At 37.0% G+C, this 16,702-nt stretch overlaps 1 long non-coding RNA gene across 1 annotated transcript in view; it reads left to right on the top strand.

Moving 5' to 3' along the window:
• LOC139012341 (uncharacterized) overlaps positions 1 to 15,908 on the top strand; it is an 88,772-nt gene extending 72,864 nt beyond the window's left edge. The window contains exon 3 of the long non-coding RNA XR_011471851.1: positions 15,761 to 15,908. This is a non-coding gene — a long non-coding RNA (uncharacterized lncRNA). The remainder of the gene's footprint in view (positions 1 to 15,760) is intronic.
• The last annotated feature ends 794 nt before the right edge of the window (positions 15,909 to 16,702 follow it).

Raw genomic sequence — 16,702 nt, 5'->3', positions numbered from 1 at the left:
AGGTATTTCAATATAAACATTTCAGTATACATTTCTAAAAAGTAAGAATATTTTTTATAGAACCACAATACTATTATGACATCTAACAAAATCTGTAATAATTCCCTTATAAGATCTAATACCTAATTTCTATTCAAATCTCCCTTAATTATCCAAAAAATATCTTTGACAGTGGGTTTATTTAAGCCAGGATTTACTCAAAGACCACACATTCCATTTTGTTATGATGTTTCTGAAATTTCTTAATCTGAGTCCATATCCCACCACCCTTTTAAAATGACAATGACTTGTTGAATAAACAAGGCCATCTGTCCTGTAGGATATCCAAACTTCTGGATGTACCTGACTGTTTCCTCACAGTCATTTAACTTGTTATTCTATCCCATGTATTTCTTGTAAACCGAAAGTCAGATCAAGAATGCTTCCTGGAGGGGCAGTGACCTTCACGTTGCCTCACTCCAAGAGGGAGACACCATCTGGTATCTGACCATTAGTGATGCTAAGATGGTTAAGATGGTGACCCTAGGTCTTTTCATTGTAAAATTACCCATTTAGCCTTCCAATATTCAATTTATATGGACAATGACTTCAACTATTTTAATAGTAACAACAAAAATTTATCTTAAGGAATATTAAGATATAAAGTGTGTCCTGGCAAAATTGTCAGGGAAGATTTATTAACAGCAAAACCTTCTACAACTCCCATCTCTTTGACCCTTTCTTTTCTTCTTCCTCAAGACATCCTGGGCCCCCTAGGTATTTAGTGATGCTAGATAGAAGATGACAACTGAGTGGGAAAAGTATACTGGAAGAATTCTGGCTCTAACTCCTATACACAACCTCTATACGTTAAAACAAAACATGAACATCCTTTTGCATTTATTACTGGTTCAGTGGCCTTCATTCTCAAGAGGACTTACAAACAGTGGCTGTTGGAGCAGGCACTTTCTTCACCTGTGACAATATTTTCTAAAAACAGCTTATAAGTTTATTTTACAAATGTGGAATAAGCTGTTAGCTATTAAAAATAGTTGTTACTATTAGTCCCACAAAAAATACAACTTCTGATGGAACCAATAATAGTACAAGACATAATAACATTAAGAGTGTTAATTTTTTTTATAGTGTTTTGATAGTTTGGAAAAAGCCACAATAAGGAGGCAATATTCGGATTCTGCCAGTATACATGAAGTGCACAATTACTCAGTGAACATTTGTCTCTTCGATGTACCATGTCAATTCTTGATGTTGTTTTATTGTCCCGTGAGGCGTATTACTGGGTCTCAAGGGTAGAAAGATGCTAGAAGAATATTAAGCCCAGCATATGAAGGATGGACATTTTCGTGTTCTGAGCAGCCTGGAAATTATTGCTTAATATTAATTTATTAGATGATTGCTGAGCCAAAAGGACATAATATCCATTATGTAAATGTTCAGTCATGGACACTGTGCCCCAACACTTATTAACTCCAAGCTGAATATTGAATGGCGTACATCCAAAACTAAACATGTTCAAATAGACAAGTAGTTTGTCACGAAAAAGCAAGACCATTCAGTAAGTAGTACATTTTGTCCTACAAATGAGAGAGTATTTTTTCTTAAGCAACATTAAAGGCTCAAGCCAGAAAAATTGGGCCCTGGGAGAAGAAGCAAATAATGTAGTGGGAAAGGGAGAGCATTTCATTGCTACACATTAGTTCACATGTTTGTCAGGTCTTTATCTGAACAAATGTCCTAAAGGTGCAGTGCAATTTTATGTGCAGAGCTGGTGGTTATGCTTTGAAAGTCTTTCAAAGTTTTAGAAAAGGAATTGATTGCTTTGTGATGCTATGCATGGCAGTATAATTCACTGGTTTATCCGCTTACCTTAGCATTTTCAAAAATGAATTTGTGACTTAGTGATGCAGTTTTTGTGGAGCCTCGAGTTTTATACAGTTGACCTGAGAATCTTTTATATATAGTAGCCAACAGAGAAAATAATTTTTTTATATTTTATGAGTCTTCCTGTGGCTCTGAGGAAATCCCTGTCACATAGCATTGTCTTCATTGCTTCAAAAACCAATATACCCTCTAACTAACCAGTGCAGGAAGGAGTTTTTGCCTCCATTTTCCATCGCTGAGGCTTATATTTCTTTCCAGATCCTAGCATAGAGTTCAGCTTGGAACAGCTGTCCATGAGATGATTGTTGAATGAATACATGAGAAAATGAATAGTTGTATCATGTCAATGAGGTTATGTGTGTTCTGGGAAAGTCGTGAAGCTTAGGTGGTAAGACTACAAATAATTTGGCCAACTTAATGATTTCCTGGTCAATTGAAACTAATCCTTCCAATGATGGCTTTCTGCAGTAGTGGAGGCAGGGTATATAAGTAGAGCGCCCTAAGGGAACTGTCTTTATAAATATGTTCTTTTCCTCTTATAAAAACAACACTGCACATCTGTGAATCTCATGTGTGCAGCGTATGATTTCATAAAATATTTAGCAACATGTGACCTTCCAGAAAGAGCAGGCATGAGGGTTTTTATTGGTGGAGGAGTTGGTTAGCAGACATAGCAGCTAGCTGTGTGAACTTTTCCTTGTTTCACACATACTTTCTAGGAGGAGTCACCTGCCCTGAAATACAGTCCTGGACACCTGTTGTTTTGTCCCTTGAAGTCAACAGACTTCTTTAGTCTGTAGTCAAACTCCTGTTTGACTGTAAGCACCATGTCCTACCTCCTGGAAATGACTCTTTCCTGTGGCTTTCAGCAGGATCTCTCCAGGACTAGCTGCCTCCTTCTGGTTTTGCTGAGAGCTATTCCAATTATCTGTCACAGTCCAGTTAGCTCCTGCCTTTCTAGATGGTGAATTGGCCAGGATGGGAGATAATGACCATGTTAGGAAGAAGCTATGATGTCACTATCTACCTGTGAGGGATGTAATTTTACTTGCCATGCATAAGTCTCAGCACCCCACTTCCTGTGCTATACCTCCTGACTCTGTTCACTTGACCTTGGCATCCTGTTGGGCTTGTCATCCATCCCTCAGTCAGTGACTCCCCAGGGGATCCACAGGGAAACATGTGCTTAAATCTTCAGGCCCATTTGGATCCTACCAGTCATTTAGCATAGTATGGGGGAAGGATTATGTGTTAAGTCTTTCCTTCAACTCTTGGACTTGATTATAATAAAACCACCATTTTCTGGAGACCAACCTTCCAAAAGCAGTCAGGAGCAGAGGAGGGAATGTAAGGTGAAGAGCTCCTGAACACCAGAGATAAATGACAAGTTCAATAACCAAAGGCTTAAATATTATGAAAACACTGTATAGTTAAAGAGCCTGTGTTCTGGCCAGTGGCCAGTGACTCTAAAAAGTCAAACTTTTGATGTAAGCCCAGAAATAAGAGGTAGATAGGAAAGAAGCAGGCAGGGGGAGAAAATGTCAACAAATCATTGGAAATGAGAATTAAAGGCAGTAGCAACATGAATTAGAAGTGGCGATGAAGGCAGTGAGAGGTGTCCTTCAGACTATTGGGAGCAAGAGGGCTAATGGGCAAATAAAGAGAGTTAGGGACACTTGCCGTGCTGGCATAAATGTGGAGTAACAACTCTCTTTTGTGTTGATAGAAATGTAAACCAATACAATCAGTTTAAAAAATAACTTGGCATTTAGACCGTGGTCGGCAAACTGTGGCTCACGAGCCACATGTGGTTCACGAGCCACATGCGGCTCTTTGGCCCCTTGAGTGTGGCTCTTCCTAAGCCTTAGGAGTACCCTAATTAAGTTAATAACAATGTGCCTACCTATATAGTTTAAGTTTAAAAAATTTGGCTCTCAAAATAAATTTCAATCGTTGTACTGTTGATATTTGGCTCTGTTGACTAATGAGTTTGCCGACCACTGAAGAACATTTGAATATACACAGCATTTCCATTCCTATGTACAAACCCTGGAAAAATTTGTGTCCACGTGTACAAAACTGTCTTTTAAAGCATTGATTATAGTAGAAAAATGGAAACAATTCAAATGTCTAGTGATATTAAAATAGATAAGTAAATCATGAAATTATAGTTTATACAGTAGAAGCTCTACATACAACAATGAAAATGAATGAACTATAGCTATGTGAATGAGTTTCAAAAATGTATCACTGAATAAAAAAGTCATAAAGAAATATATACATTCATTTCTACAAATTCAAAAACAAGAAAACCCAAATAATAACTGATTAATGATGTGTGCAAAAAAAAATTAGGTCAAGAAGCACAATTTTGGATAGTGACTAACTCTGGGGACAGCAAGGTAGGGAGGGAGCAATGAGTTCTGGGAGGGGCACACAAGATCTCATAAATTGAGTGGTGAGACAGGGTGTTTATTTTTATTCAAACATACATATGGATATTATTCAAATGTAAATATATATGTACTTTAGAGTATTAATATTTCAAATTGCTCACATTTAAAAAGTAAAATAGACAGCACAACAAAAAATAAAAGGGTGATTGTAGAAATGTAGATACAGTGTAAAATTTAGTTGCCAAATAAGTGGATCAGCATAAAAACGTGAATGGTAATATGTGCTCATGAATTTCAGAATATTAACTACTTCTGAGAACAGAGAGTGGGAGAATAATGGGATAGAGGTAGGTACAAAATTGACTTTGCCAGTGTCTGTAATATTTTATTTTTTTAATAGACTCTGGAGGAAATATGGAAAAATGTTAAGATGTTTAAATCTAGATGTGTGACTAGGTTAATGCTCATTACATATTTTCTGCACTTTTCTTTATATTATAGTAAAAAAATTGTTTCATTAAATAAAAGCAAAGGTGTTGATGTTTTTAGAAATTGATAATTAAGTCTCATTGATTTTGAAAACTCACATATCAAGAATGACTTGATCAAGAGATTAGGAAGACAGGTGGGGAGGTATAGAATAGTTCTGCAGGAAATCAATTAATTTTAAAATGTAATAAATATTTTATTAGTTCTTACTTAGAGTCCTGAATTTAAATAAAATTTCAGTTGGTTGAATTTAATAATTTTGTTTGTTTTACACATAGTCTCTTGATCTAAACAAGTAAGCATGAACACCACATTAAAAATTTGATTTACATTATTAGTTAAAATATATCTTCTTTATCTATAGTTTGCCTTATAACTAATGTTTTATTATAATTTTGATTATAATTTAAGACTAAAAATTTGTAAAATTTTATTTTAAATTGTTCTTTCTACATTTTAAATAAGGGAGGTAATTTTTAGTTTTGTGCATTGGGTGATTAATGCATACAATTATATAATAATTTTTTAAAGGCTAGAGTTTCTCAGTTTAAAACTAACGCTCACAATTATATGTAAAAGTTTAACACATTTGTTCACAACTAACAATTATTTTTAACTTAATTTAAATTTCTGGTTTAAATAATTTATTTTATTTGTGAGGTATTTTAAAGGTCAAATTACTTTCAATTACTTAGGTAAGTCTATTAAATTTTTTAAATGAGTTTTAGTACTTGGTCAAGTTTATTTTTCAACAGATGACATTTTAAATCTTTCTATATTCAAACACGAAGTAAACTGGTTTAACATAAAATGTTCAAATTTCACATTGGTTTGTTAAATATGAAATTAATATTTATTACATACTAAGGTAAGTATAAAAACCTGTAAGACAATTATTTTCTAATTATTATCAATTAAATAGACTCATGCCTAGAAACATATCCTTGTAATAATGTTTTCTCCACTTCACAAAAATATACGATACTTACATTGCTCTAATAAACGAATATATTTGAATTTTAGTTTTGACCTGGAAGGTGGGAAGTTTGAAGTGCTCTGAAGATTTGAATAAATTTATTTTGCATTCTGTAAAATGTTAATTTAATACTTTATAACTGATTCCTAATTTTCAATATGCTGAAAGCACAGTATGCCATGAAATACCCCCATTTAGTTTACATATGATTTGTCTTTTTATATTTATGAAATGTAGACCATTTGCAATGCAATGGCATTGTTATATTTTACTTTTTAATGTTTTCATGATAAAAAGGCAATGATCATTGTGCTCTTCATTTTCCACTATCAGGCAGGTAATTTTATTCCTGCGTTTGAGCATTATGTGTCTTCCAGGAGTGTTGAAAAACCATTATGTTGTACATGCATTCAATCTTACGAAGTCTGGCTTTTGGAAATTCTGGAATATATTGTAAGTGAAACCATTCTCCAATACAGAATCAATTCTCTATAGAAATAGATTGAGTCTGGGACAAGTGAAAGAAAGAGGACCTACTGTATGGAAATTAAAATAGCTGCTGAAAAACTCAACAATGAAACAGCTCAAATTACACTCCCAGGCAGGAACAGCGCAAATGGCTCCTGGCTCACAAAGAAAATCAATCCGAGAAGATGTGCTGATTTACATAGCTGATAGGGCTGAAAAATGGGCACGGGGAGAAAACAGCTTTCAAGATGCAAAAAGGCAGGTGAAGAATTAGATTTGTACCAAGAGGTGCATAATGGAGAAAGAGCTCTTGAAGAGTGAGTGCCATACAAAAGGGATGTGGTTCTGGAGCGAGGGCAAGGGCAGCTCTGCCTGTGTCCCAGTCTGGGAGCTGCTCCAAGAAACCTCTGGTGAAAATGATGTCTTAAGAGGGATTCATTAAGTTCCATAATGGGCACCCAGAGGTGATCATAAACCTGCAAAGAAAGTCTGTCACTTACTGCTGTCTTATTACAGTCTCTACGCGAGGTGTTATAAAATGTCCCACTCCTCTAACAGATTGAAAAAGCGCACTTTGATGTACGTTTTATTAATTTCGCTGGCTTTTAAATCGTCTGAACTGTGGAGGCCCACTATAATGTATCAGCCTGTTCATTATAGTTCTTATCTAATCACAGTTTCTAGAGAATGAATAAAATAGCCTAGGGATTGAAATATGTACGATTGTGAAATTACCCATGAGGACAGTTTGCCTGCATCAGTAAGTGTACAGGGACCGATTCCAGGGAAAGTGAGGCTGGGTAGATGCCCTACAATTTTTGAAGGCACACGTCCATCCCTATATTCCTAGCAAACCCGTACAGCATAGAATGGAATTTGTAACACTCTTTACATGACTCCTTTTTTAGTTTCCTTTTTCCTTCTCTCCGTGATGAAGGTAAAAGGGGGAGAGGTGATGGTAGGCAGAGTTGGTGAAGAATGCCCACATTCCCAACATAACGCCTCTCTCACACACAGTCATCAGTAGACCAAATGCCACAGGCCCTAAGTTCATCTTAAATATAGAGATGAGGTGAAGAAGTGTCCACATTTTGGAAATCAAGCTATGTGCCACTTCTATAAACCCCATTCTCATAGCAGAATGAAAATATCTCTGCCTTTCTGACTTGGGTTCAAGTCCAAGCTCCACCATTTACCACCAGTACAGCCTTAGATAAATTGCTCAACTCTCTAAGGCTTACTTTTCCCATCCCTAAATGGCTAAATAACCAACATCCACTGCAGGGGTTCTCAACCTCAGCACTATTGATATTGGGGCCACATAATACTTTGTTGTGGGGGGCTGTCCCATGCATTATAGGTTGTATAGCAGCATCCATGACCTCTACTTGCTAGATGCCAGGAGCATCCCCTCTGTTATCCACTGTGACAACCAAAATATCTCCAGACATTAACAAATGTTCCCTTGCCAGGTAGTGGAGGGTTCAGGGTGTCAACATCACCCCTGGTTGTTACCCTGAACAAAATAGTGTATACACAAAGACCATTTTCCTTCTAAAATAATAATAGAGCCCTGGCCAATATGGCTCAGTTGTTGAGCATCGTCCTAAGCATTGAAAGGTTGCCAGTTTGATTCCCGGTCAGGACACATGCCCATGTGGCAGGTTCCATCCCCTGTAGCAAAGCAACTGATTGATGTTTCTCTCTCATCTCTGGTTGAGAATCACTGTTCTATTGAGTATTTTGATGAATGCCAGGTGCTTTTCTAAAAGCTCTTCAAGGACCCACCTCTATATTCTTCCCAATATAGAGGCGGGTACTATTTTTATTTCACAGGCACAGAAAATGAAGCACAGAGAAGTTAAGTGCCATCTGGAGGTTACACATCTTTAAAGGGCTGAGTTTGTACAGAAAACAGGTGTTAGGCTCCATGTGTGTACGCTTCTCCTGTACTTCTATACCTGGGATCATCCCAGCACCCACCCTGTTGAACTGTTGTGGACATTCAGTGACTCAATGACTATACAAGCAATCGTTGGTCTTGCTGTTGTAATTATCAAGAGCACGGCTTGTACATTTTGCAAGGCAGGTATTATTCCATGAAACTCAGAGCCGCAACTACTGCCTCAGGGGCTTCAGGGGAAGGAAGGAGACAGAAACCTGTTGGATTTCCCTTTCCCTCTGCTAATTCCCCACTTCAGGTCAGTTGGACCACCCCATCTCTGTCATTGCTTAATTCAAAGATTCAGAGAAATCAAAGGAAATTTATATTAAAAAACAGAGAGTGACTTGATATAGAATCATTGGTTCCCAGATTCGGTTGCACATGGTAATTACCTAGCCAGCTTGATAATGCCAACTGGTGCTGAGGACCTCACCCAGAGATTCTGGTTTAATTGAACTGAGCTGAGGCCTGTGTGTTCAGATTTTTCAAAGTCCCCCAGATGCTTCTAACGAGCAGCCAAGGTTTGGAACCACTGACCTGAGTCTTCTTTTGCGTAATAATGTATTAGTTTATGTAATTTTTAATATAATTTACAAATTAAGTGTTATACTTGCTGATTAAATAAGGGGTTGCCATTTTTTATGTCACTATGAGGTAACTAACCCAAAATGTACTTGATAAAAATAAACTCTACTTACTTGGTGATTGAAGGTGCGGAGAAAGGAATAAATGCAAGAGAGAAGAACTAGAGTTTAGGTTTGCTGCCTGGAGGGTGCTCCAGTTCCAGGTGGATAACCCTGTTTTCTGGACAGAAACTCAGCATCAGGGGCCCAGGGGAGCTCACCAAGTAAAAAAATTAAAATGGAGTCTGCAATGTCTAAAAATAAGGGTTGACTAAAAGAAGGTCATATTATGACACCCTGCTTCCATCGCGGTGATTATTTTTAAGTCAATATAGTGACAGAAAAATGCTCACTGTATGCTATTCGATGGGGAAAAAAAGAGTTACAAAATAGTGTATACACAAAGACCATTTTCCTTCTAAAATAATAATAGAGCCCTGGCCAATATGGCTCAGTTGTTGAGCATCGTCCTAAGCATTGAAAGGTTGCCAGTTTGATTCCCGGTCAGGACACATGCCCATGTGGCAGGTTCCATCCCCTGTAGCAAAGCAACTGATTGATGTTTCTCTCTCATCTCTCTCTCTCTCCCCTTCCTCTCTCTCTAAAAATCAATAAAAAATATTTTAAAAAATAAAATATAACCACAGAAAAGCATCTAGAAGGAAGTATCCCAAAATGGTCAGAGTGGTCATTACTGAATGGTGGGGTTGAAAGTAATTTTTTCTTCTTTCTGCCTCTTGTTATCTTGTACCTTCTCTACAATAGTTATGTATGACTTGGTAACAAATATGTAATTAAATATAGAAACCCAGCTCTCTTATCCTAAGTCTATGCTCATGAAAGCATTCTTCTGGTCTATAATCTGGCAGATTTAGTAGATCTGTCCCCAAACAACAAGACTCTCCTAGCTGGCTTCCGGCATCCAGTCTCAGGTCAGTTAAAACTACCGGTATCATTGTTAAAGTGACTTGCTGCTTCCCTGAAGATTAGACCTGCACATGTCAGTCAACCAGAGTCTAATCCTTCATCCTCCAAGGTGGGATCTCTGGGAAGCTGCTCTCCAAGCCAGGTGGCCTCACACTGTCTCCTCACACCCCTGGCCGTATGCATGCAGCTCTGTGTGGGCTTTCATTTGGAGACCTTGCCTAAGCAATTGTTCCCCTGCTTGGGCCTTTTGCAGATTCAGGACACTTCAGCATGTGGTTGATTTGGAGCTATAGCCGGGCTTTGCTTTCCCATTAAAGGAAATATTAAAAGCAGCGAAAGACATATTGCTGGGAGAATAGAGACACAACTGAAACGTAGAAAGCCAGCTTTTGCAGTAACAGTCTTTTCTTTTGAAAACCAGCGCCTCATAAAACCATATCACTGACACAGAGCTTTGCATTCGATAAATACTTGATGAATGAATAAATGAATGAACGAACAAACAAGCATAATCTAACGCCATCCATGTAGAATGAAAATGAATCTTACCTAATGTGGGGCAGGCTTCTGGGTGAGTTGGGCTTATCTTTTTTTTGCACTTTTAGATTCAGACTTTTTCACAGATGAGTGACATGTGGCTCCTGCGGTTACAAGCAATTCACAGATTCTTTGTGCCAGAGTTCATACAATAAGCCATGTGAAAATGCCTTCTGAATGAAACGAAATGTGAAGAAAAACCATTTCCCTACAGTATGTGCATTTGTGGAATTGTGACATCCTTTTCAGAAGCCATTTTTGTGGTCTGATACATTTATATGCATTATTCTGCAGTACTGGCTTAGTTACCACATCCAGGAATTAGAAATATCCTTTAGGAAATCATTTATTTTATCCAACCCCTGTCCTTCCCCTGCCTCCATCTCTGTGAAGAAAAACACCTAACCTTTATACACATGATGTCTGATTGAATCTCTAAGACCTTCGAGGAAGAAGATCCTATCATTTTTCTTAGTAACCTTTCCAAAGTCTTATTTATCAAAGTGAAATTAAGGGATTATTAATTTAACTCCAGGTAGCAGGGTTTGTAATCATTACAATATGTTATCATCATCCTATTTAAAAAAAGCTAAAAATAACTTTCTTAATATAATCTTTCTAATTTCAGTCAAATCTGAAATTAATCATCTATAATTATCAAACCTAATTTAATTAAAACTAGCTGTTCACCATCTGGTCTTATTTGTACAAATTTAAGAATCTACCATTTCATAAGAAATTCCTCTATTTAACCAATTATGTTAAACATAATTATTATGTAATTAATCTCAGTTCAAATTACATTTGTTGTCACTTGACAGAAAAGTAATTTATGTGATAAAAAGCAGTTGACCAACTAATTACTCTGCCATTTGGGGTCTTTTATCTCAATGTCTCACCATTTTTTTAAAGAAAGGTATTTTATAGGAAAATATCCCTTTTGAAATATAAAACTAGCTATTCTTAGTGCAAAGTAAACATCAGAAATAATATTGGGAATGAGTCATCTTTGTTTTGTAGTTTCAAGATCTTTATCTGGATAAATTAATAAGCAAGCGAATAAAATTAATGGTAGAAACAGAACACAAATTACAAAGCTAAATGCAGTGAACCAAGAAAATGCATAAGGAAATAGGATCTAGGTAAGGATGTGTGTATTCCCAGTAGCAGGATTTCTGCAGGATCCTTGATTGCCACTATTTTCAGATGCCTGGTTTCCTCTTTGTGATTGATAAACCTGCTAATAAAAGAGATGAATAGTTACTGATTATGAAAAATATACCTATATAAATAATGCTTATTCCTATGCATTTCCTTTTGAAGACTTCTGGAAAATCAGTGATATTGCCCTAAGGAATCTAAAGAGTACATGTTACTCACCTAAAATCTTATCATATAGGAAAAGGTTTGATCGTTGAAAAAGCAGGTGAACTTCTAAATCAGAAGAAACAATTTTAATGACGAGGCTGCCTTACTTGAATAAGGGCTGGGAAGAGAAACCAGAGAGTAAGCAGAAAAAATAAAAATGTTTTCATGTAGGGGCAACCTTGCTGTAGGGGCAACCTTGCACTAGATAAGTGGGCCAAAAGGGAAGAAAAGAAGTAAGAAATTGACATGCGTTCAAATCTGAGAAACACTTTGTAGGACAAAGGAAGAACTTCTTTCTATAAGCTCAGTGAGAGGTAAAATGTACCGTGTTCTTCTATTAGTTCTGTACTTATTCTGTGCTACAAGTTGGCCTAAGTGTACTGGGCGTTCAAAAGTTGTCAAGTTTCCACAAAGAAGTGGTCATATGACAAGAGGGGCTATAAAACTTTCTACTAATCTGACAGAAGGCAGAAACACAGTGGGTAATGTTGTAACTTTAGCATTGGTTTTAAATCTTAAAATTATGAACTGCCTATTAGATAATAGTTTTATATCCATGCTAAATCTTCTGAACTTGAAAACCGCATGGTGGTTATGTGAATCAATGTTTTGCAATTAGAAAATATACACTGAACTATTTAGGAGCAAATGGTACATAATTTTTAAAATTAACTCTGAAATTGTTCAGGATAAATATATATATTTAAAGCGAATGTGCCAAAATGTAAGCCATTACTGAATCTGGGTGAAGGATATATGGGAGTTCTTTGTACAATTATTGTAACTCTGTAATTTGAAATTATTTCTGAGTGAAACTTAAAGATAATAACCTCAAAGTTTTGTCTGCATCTAAAAAAACTAAAAATTTGTCATCAGTGTATTGAGCTAAATCGTATAAGATCTTTAGGTTCTGTAGGAGCAGTTTGCTTTCACCCCTTGCTTCTCCTACCCAACCACATCCCAGCCCCATTCCACAGAGTGTGGAAGGCTTCTTAACATTTCCTTCTGATAAAAAAATAAAAATAAATAAAAGCAAAAACAAAACCCCACCACTAACAACAAAGGTATAAGCTTTGAGAAAAATTGTTACAAAGAACACAACAGCTGATGCTCTGTCCCTCATGGGAGTGAAAAATGTTCAATTTTTTTCTTTGAACACGCATCTCAGTGGTAAAACATAGACCCCCACTTTCCACAGGCTTCCGTGAAAACCAGATGGCATCTCTCGGATAGAATACTCATGACTACAAAGGTGGCATATGGGTCAGTGCCAAGATGATCACTTACACGGCATCTGCAGATGGTGGTCCACCACATCCTGAGGCAGGAATAATGAGAACAACATCCACTTCATCATCATCTGAATATCCAAACAAACACCAGGGGAAAGTTAATGAAAACAGCACCGGGGCATGTCCCGGGAGGGAGAGGGGTCTGCTGGCTTACCTGAGATGAAATGAGAACTGCAGCAAAACATATGCAAAATATTGACTTTGGCTTTTAATTGAGAATCAAAGATGATGGATGTAAAAAAAAAAAGAGTGTTGTAAACTGTAAAGCACTATTCAAAAAGAAGAAATTATTTCTGTCTACAAAGCCTGAACAATTAAAACAAATATGCTTCTCAAATGTTGTAGAAGTGAGTGGGACATTCCCAAAATTAACAATAAAAGTATTTCACCAGGACAGATAAAGTGGATTTCACTTACTTTCAGAAACTGAAATGGCAGTTTCTATAATGTATTTAAGTAGTGCAGATGGTAAACAGAAAATGTTATTAAATTAAGTTTGATAATTATAGATGATTATCTTTAGTTCTGAACTGCAATATGAAAAACTAACTAGATGGTTACCAGGACAATAATAAATGATGTAATTATATATCCCCTTACATGCCTGAATTACACGCACCTAAATGCATCCTTGATTTCCAGTGCTATTTATTCATACCTTCTCATTATTAATAAGCAATTAACTTTTTCTGGGGAGAAAGAATAAAGAGGTTATTTTGTGGGTGGATTGATGGATAGATGGATGGATGGATATAAAGATAAATGGCTGGATGAAGAAATGGATAGAAGGACGAGTGAACTGAGGATGGGTTCTAAAGTGGATGGATGGATCGATGGGTAAATGGAAGGATAAGAGGGTAGAAGGATAAATTGAAAGAGCCTGTGTTTCACTAACCAGCACAATGAAAAATCTTTGGATTTTTAGCAAGGTTCATTGATGAAATACAGTTCTCAAATAATCCATTGTTTCTGTAATAATAAAATTGGATTGGCAGTCAACTCATTCAAGAGGCATGGTTATTGGTTTATTGCTTCTATCTCAATGCTATTTCAATTTCCACTTTCCTTGGTTTACCTCCAGTTACCCAAATAATGTGTCTAATGCAACAATAATACACTATTTTTGTCAAAGTTTGATACCTATATCTTAATTTTTTTACTTAAGATTATCCATCCATTTGTGTATTTGCTATTTTAATTCAATGCATATTGAGTGCCTATTCTGTGCTAGGTCTGGAGATATGATAGTAAGCATGCAAAATCATTCCTTATTCTCTTGGAGCTTAGTTCCAGTGTGGGAGAACAGGTACTAATAAAATAATCATACAAATCAATGTTAAGTTATAAATTGTGATAAATGTTATAAAATGCATATTAAAATTTAATAATGTAATAGGTTTCTGAGAAATATGGTTGAGACATTCAAATAATAATTAATCAAAAATTGTGTTTTTAACTAAGCCTGCCGTTGGTGAGCTGAATTTACACTCTAGCTGAAATGTAAATTGCTTCTGCTTCCCGGGGCACTATTACTGGGTTGTCTTCCATGATTTCATAATGGGTGGGGCACATACCCTAGTCCTAATCATGAAGCCATCTTAAGTTTTTTAGTCTATAAAAACAAATACACCACAAAATCAGCTAGATCAAGTCAATATTATTATTTCTGATAATGTTCCTGAAAAGCGAATCCAAATTGTCAAGTGCTTATATTGCTTTTAATGCCTGGGCCTCCTTTTCCCCTTGAGACTGAATTTGTGTATTTTTTTTCTTTTCCCACCTTACTAGTACCTTGACAGAATTTCCTTTTTAAGGTACTTCTACACAAAAAGTTCTGAGAGCCCTCTATTCTCTCCCTGGGCTTAAAAAACATTTCTGGCTGTTTTCCTTTCTTATGTGTATTGTTTTCAGGTCCAAGATATAGTTAACATTTGTTTCTGTTAACGTAATTTTTTCCAAAGATTAATATCTTCCCAGTATCAGCCTGTGCCCCACCAACCCCAAACACCACACATTAATTCCTCCTCCAGGACTCAGCCTACAGATGGCCATTTCTGAAATCTGCCTTTTAATGGTGTGAAGTCAAGTATTAAAGGACTGAAGACTTGGCTTAACTCTATTAGTAAATCTTTATGAGTAACTTAACCTTTCTATAACTGACCTGCCAGCTGAAGATAATATAGGCTCTTTCATAGAGCTATTGTGATAAATACAATAAATTATATTTGAATTCTATGAAAAGTAATGTGCTAATTTAAAGCATTAAAAAATGTGTTATCTACATGGATTCTTTTACACTACCTTTGTCCATTTTTATGAAAGCTATTCAGTGACATTCAAAAGGGTAGCACAAGCACTCAACAAGTATTCACATCCCTCCTTCCCTCACAAAAAGTTTAAGTGTCAACTTTAATGTAGAATGAACAGAGATGAATGGAGTTGATTTATTAATTCCTTTAGGATATTTTCTATCTGCAATTCTCTACCAGGAGACATTTATAGGTTTTCAAAGACAAGCGTGTTTGTCCCATCATGGAACTGTATCTTTTAGGAAATTTCTCTCCTCGTTTAATACATTATAGCCATCCAAATGGTATCTTATTATAAGACAGAATTAACTGACATTAACATATGTGCCTTTCTCTTGATTGTTCTTTCAAAAAGTGAAACTATTCTCTCTATTAAAATAACATAAGAATTTGCAGTGCAGGAATAGTACATGGAGACCTCTAACAAATTCCCACTGAACACACGAACTCATGTGTCTATGTGATCTGTGCCAGGGGAAAGGGTTTCCTACCCCTGAATTTTTAAAGAGGGAACAAACATCTCAAGCCTCTGCTTTTTCTGGCCCCTAGCCCACAGGACCTGCAGTTTCTTGGAGCCATAACAGAGACATTCCCTAATGGCCATATCTCCCCGTTGGAGCCATAGGAGTGGATGGGATTTTACCACAAGGCTTACCCTTTTTGAGAATTTGTTTTCAAGGACTCACTACAACCCAAGCCAGTTGAATAGAGAGGAGGTAAGGATCTTAGTGCAATGTGTGCTGGGTGCAGGGCAGACAGAAGCAAGGCTATTACAAGCAGCACCTTTTCCCTCTGCTCATGCCCTGGGAACATGGAGAGCACACAGCCACGATCTGAGGCCCCACAAGTCCTTCTTCCCATGTTCCAGGGAATAGCAGCAAAAGCACAAATGATTCCCAAGCATCAGCAGCTTCTCTTTGTGCTACACAGAGACCTAGAAAGTGGAGCGGGACCCGAACCAATCTACAAAGTCTTTCAGTTACTTTTGGGAAAAGTAGGCCTTACAGAGGGTGCTGGAGAATCAACCACCATCTACAGAATGGATTCTAAGGGAAAAATATGCCACGCATTCCAAAAGCTGATTTCCAAGTGAATTTTAGAGCATAGCACATGAGTAAATTGGAATTTACTTTAAAAAATAATCCCTACTCAGGGTGAAAATAAATAAACACTTCAATATAATTATGAACTTACTAGAGGCCCAGTGCACGAAATTTGTGCACAGAGGTGTGTGTGTGTGTGTGTGTGTGTGTGTGTGTGTGTGTCCCTAAGCCCAGCCTGCACCTCTCCAATCTGGGACCCCTCGAGGAATGTCCGACTGCCCATTTAGGCCTGATCCCGGTGGCTACTGGCTCCCAACCGCTTGCCTGCCTGCCTGATTGCCCCTAACCTCTCCCCTGCCAGCCTGATCGACTCCTAACTGCTCCCCTGCAGGCCTGATTGCCCATAACTGTCCTCCCCTGCAGGCCTGGACCCTCCCAACTGCCCTCA

This window comes from Myotis yumanensis, unplaced genomic scaffold (assembly GCF_028538775.1).
Source record: "Myotis yumanensis isolate MYYU_CA2020_CCGP unplaced genomic scaffold, mMyoYum1.0.hap1 SCAF_6, whole genome shotgun sequence".
Classification (NCBI taxonomy): Eukaryota; Metazoa; Chordata; class Mammalia; order Chiroptera; family Vespertilionidae; genus Myotis; species Myotis yumanensis.
This window is presented reverse-complemented; position numbering and strand designations above follow the sequence as displayed.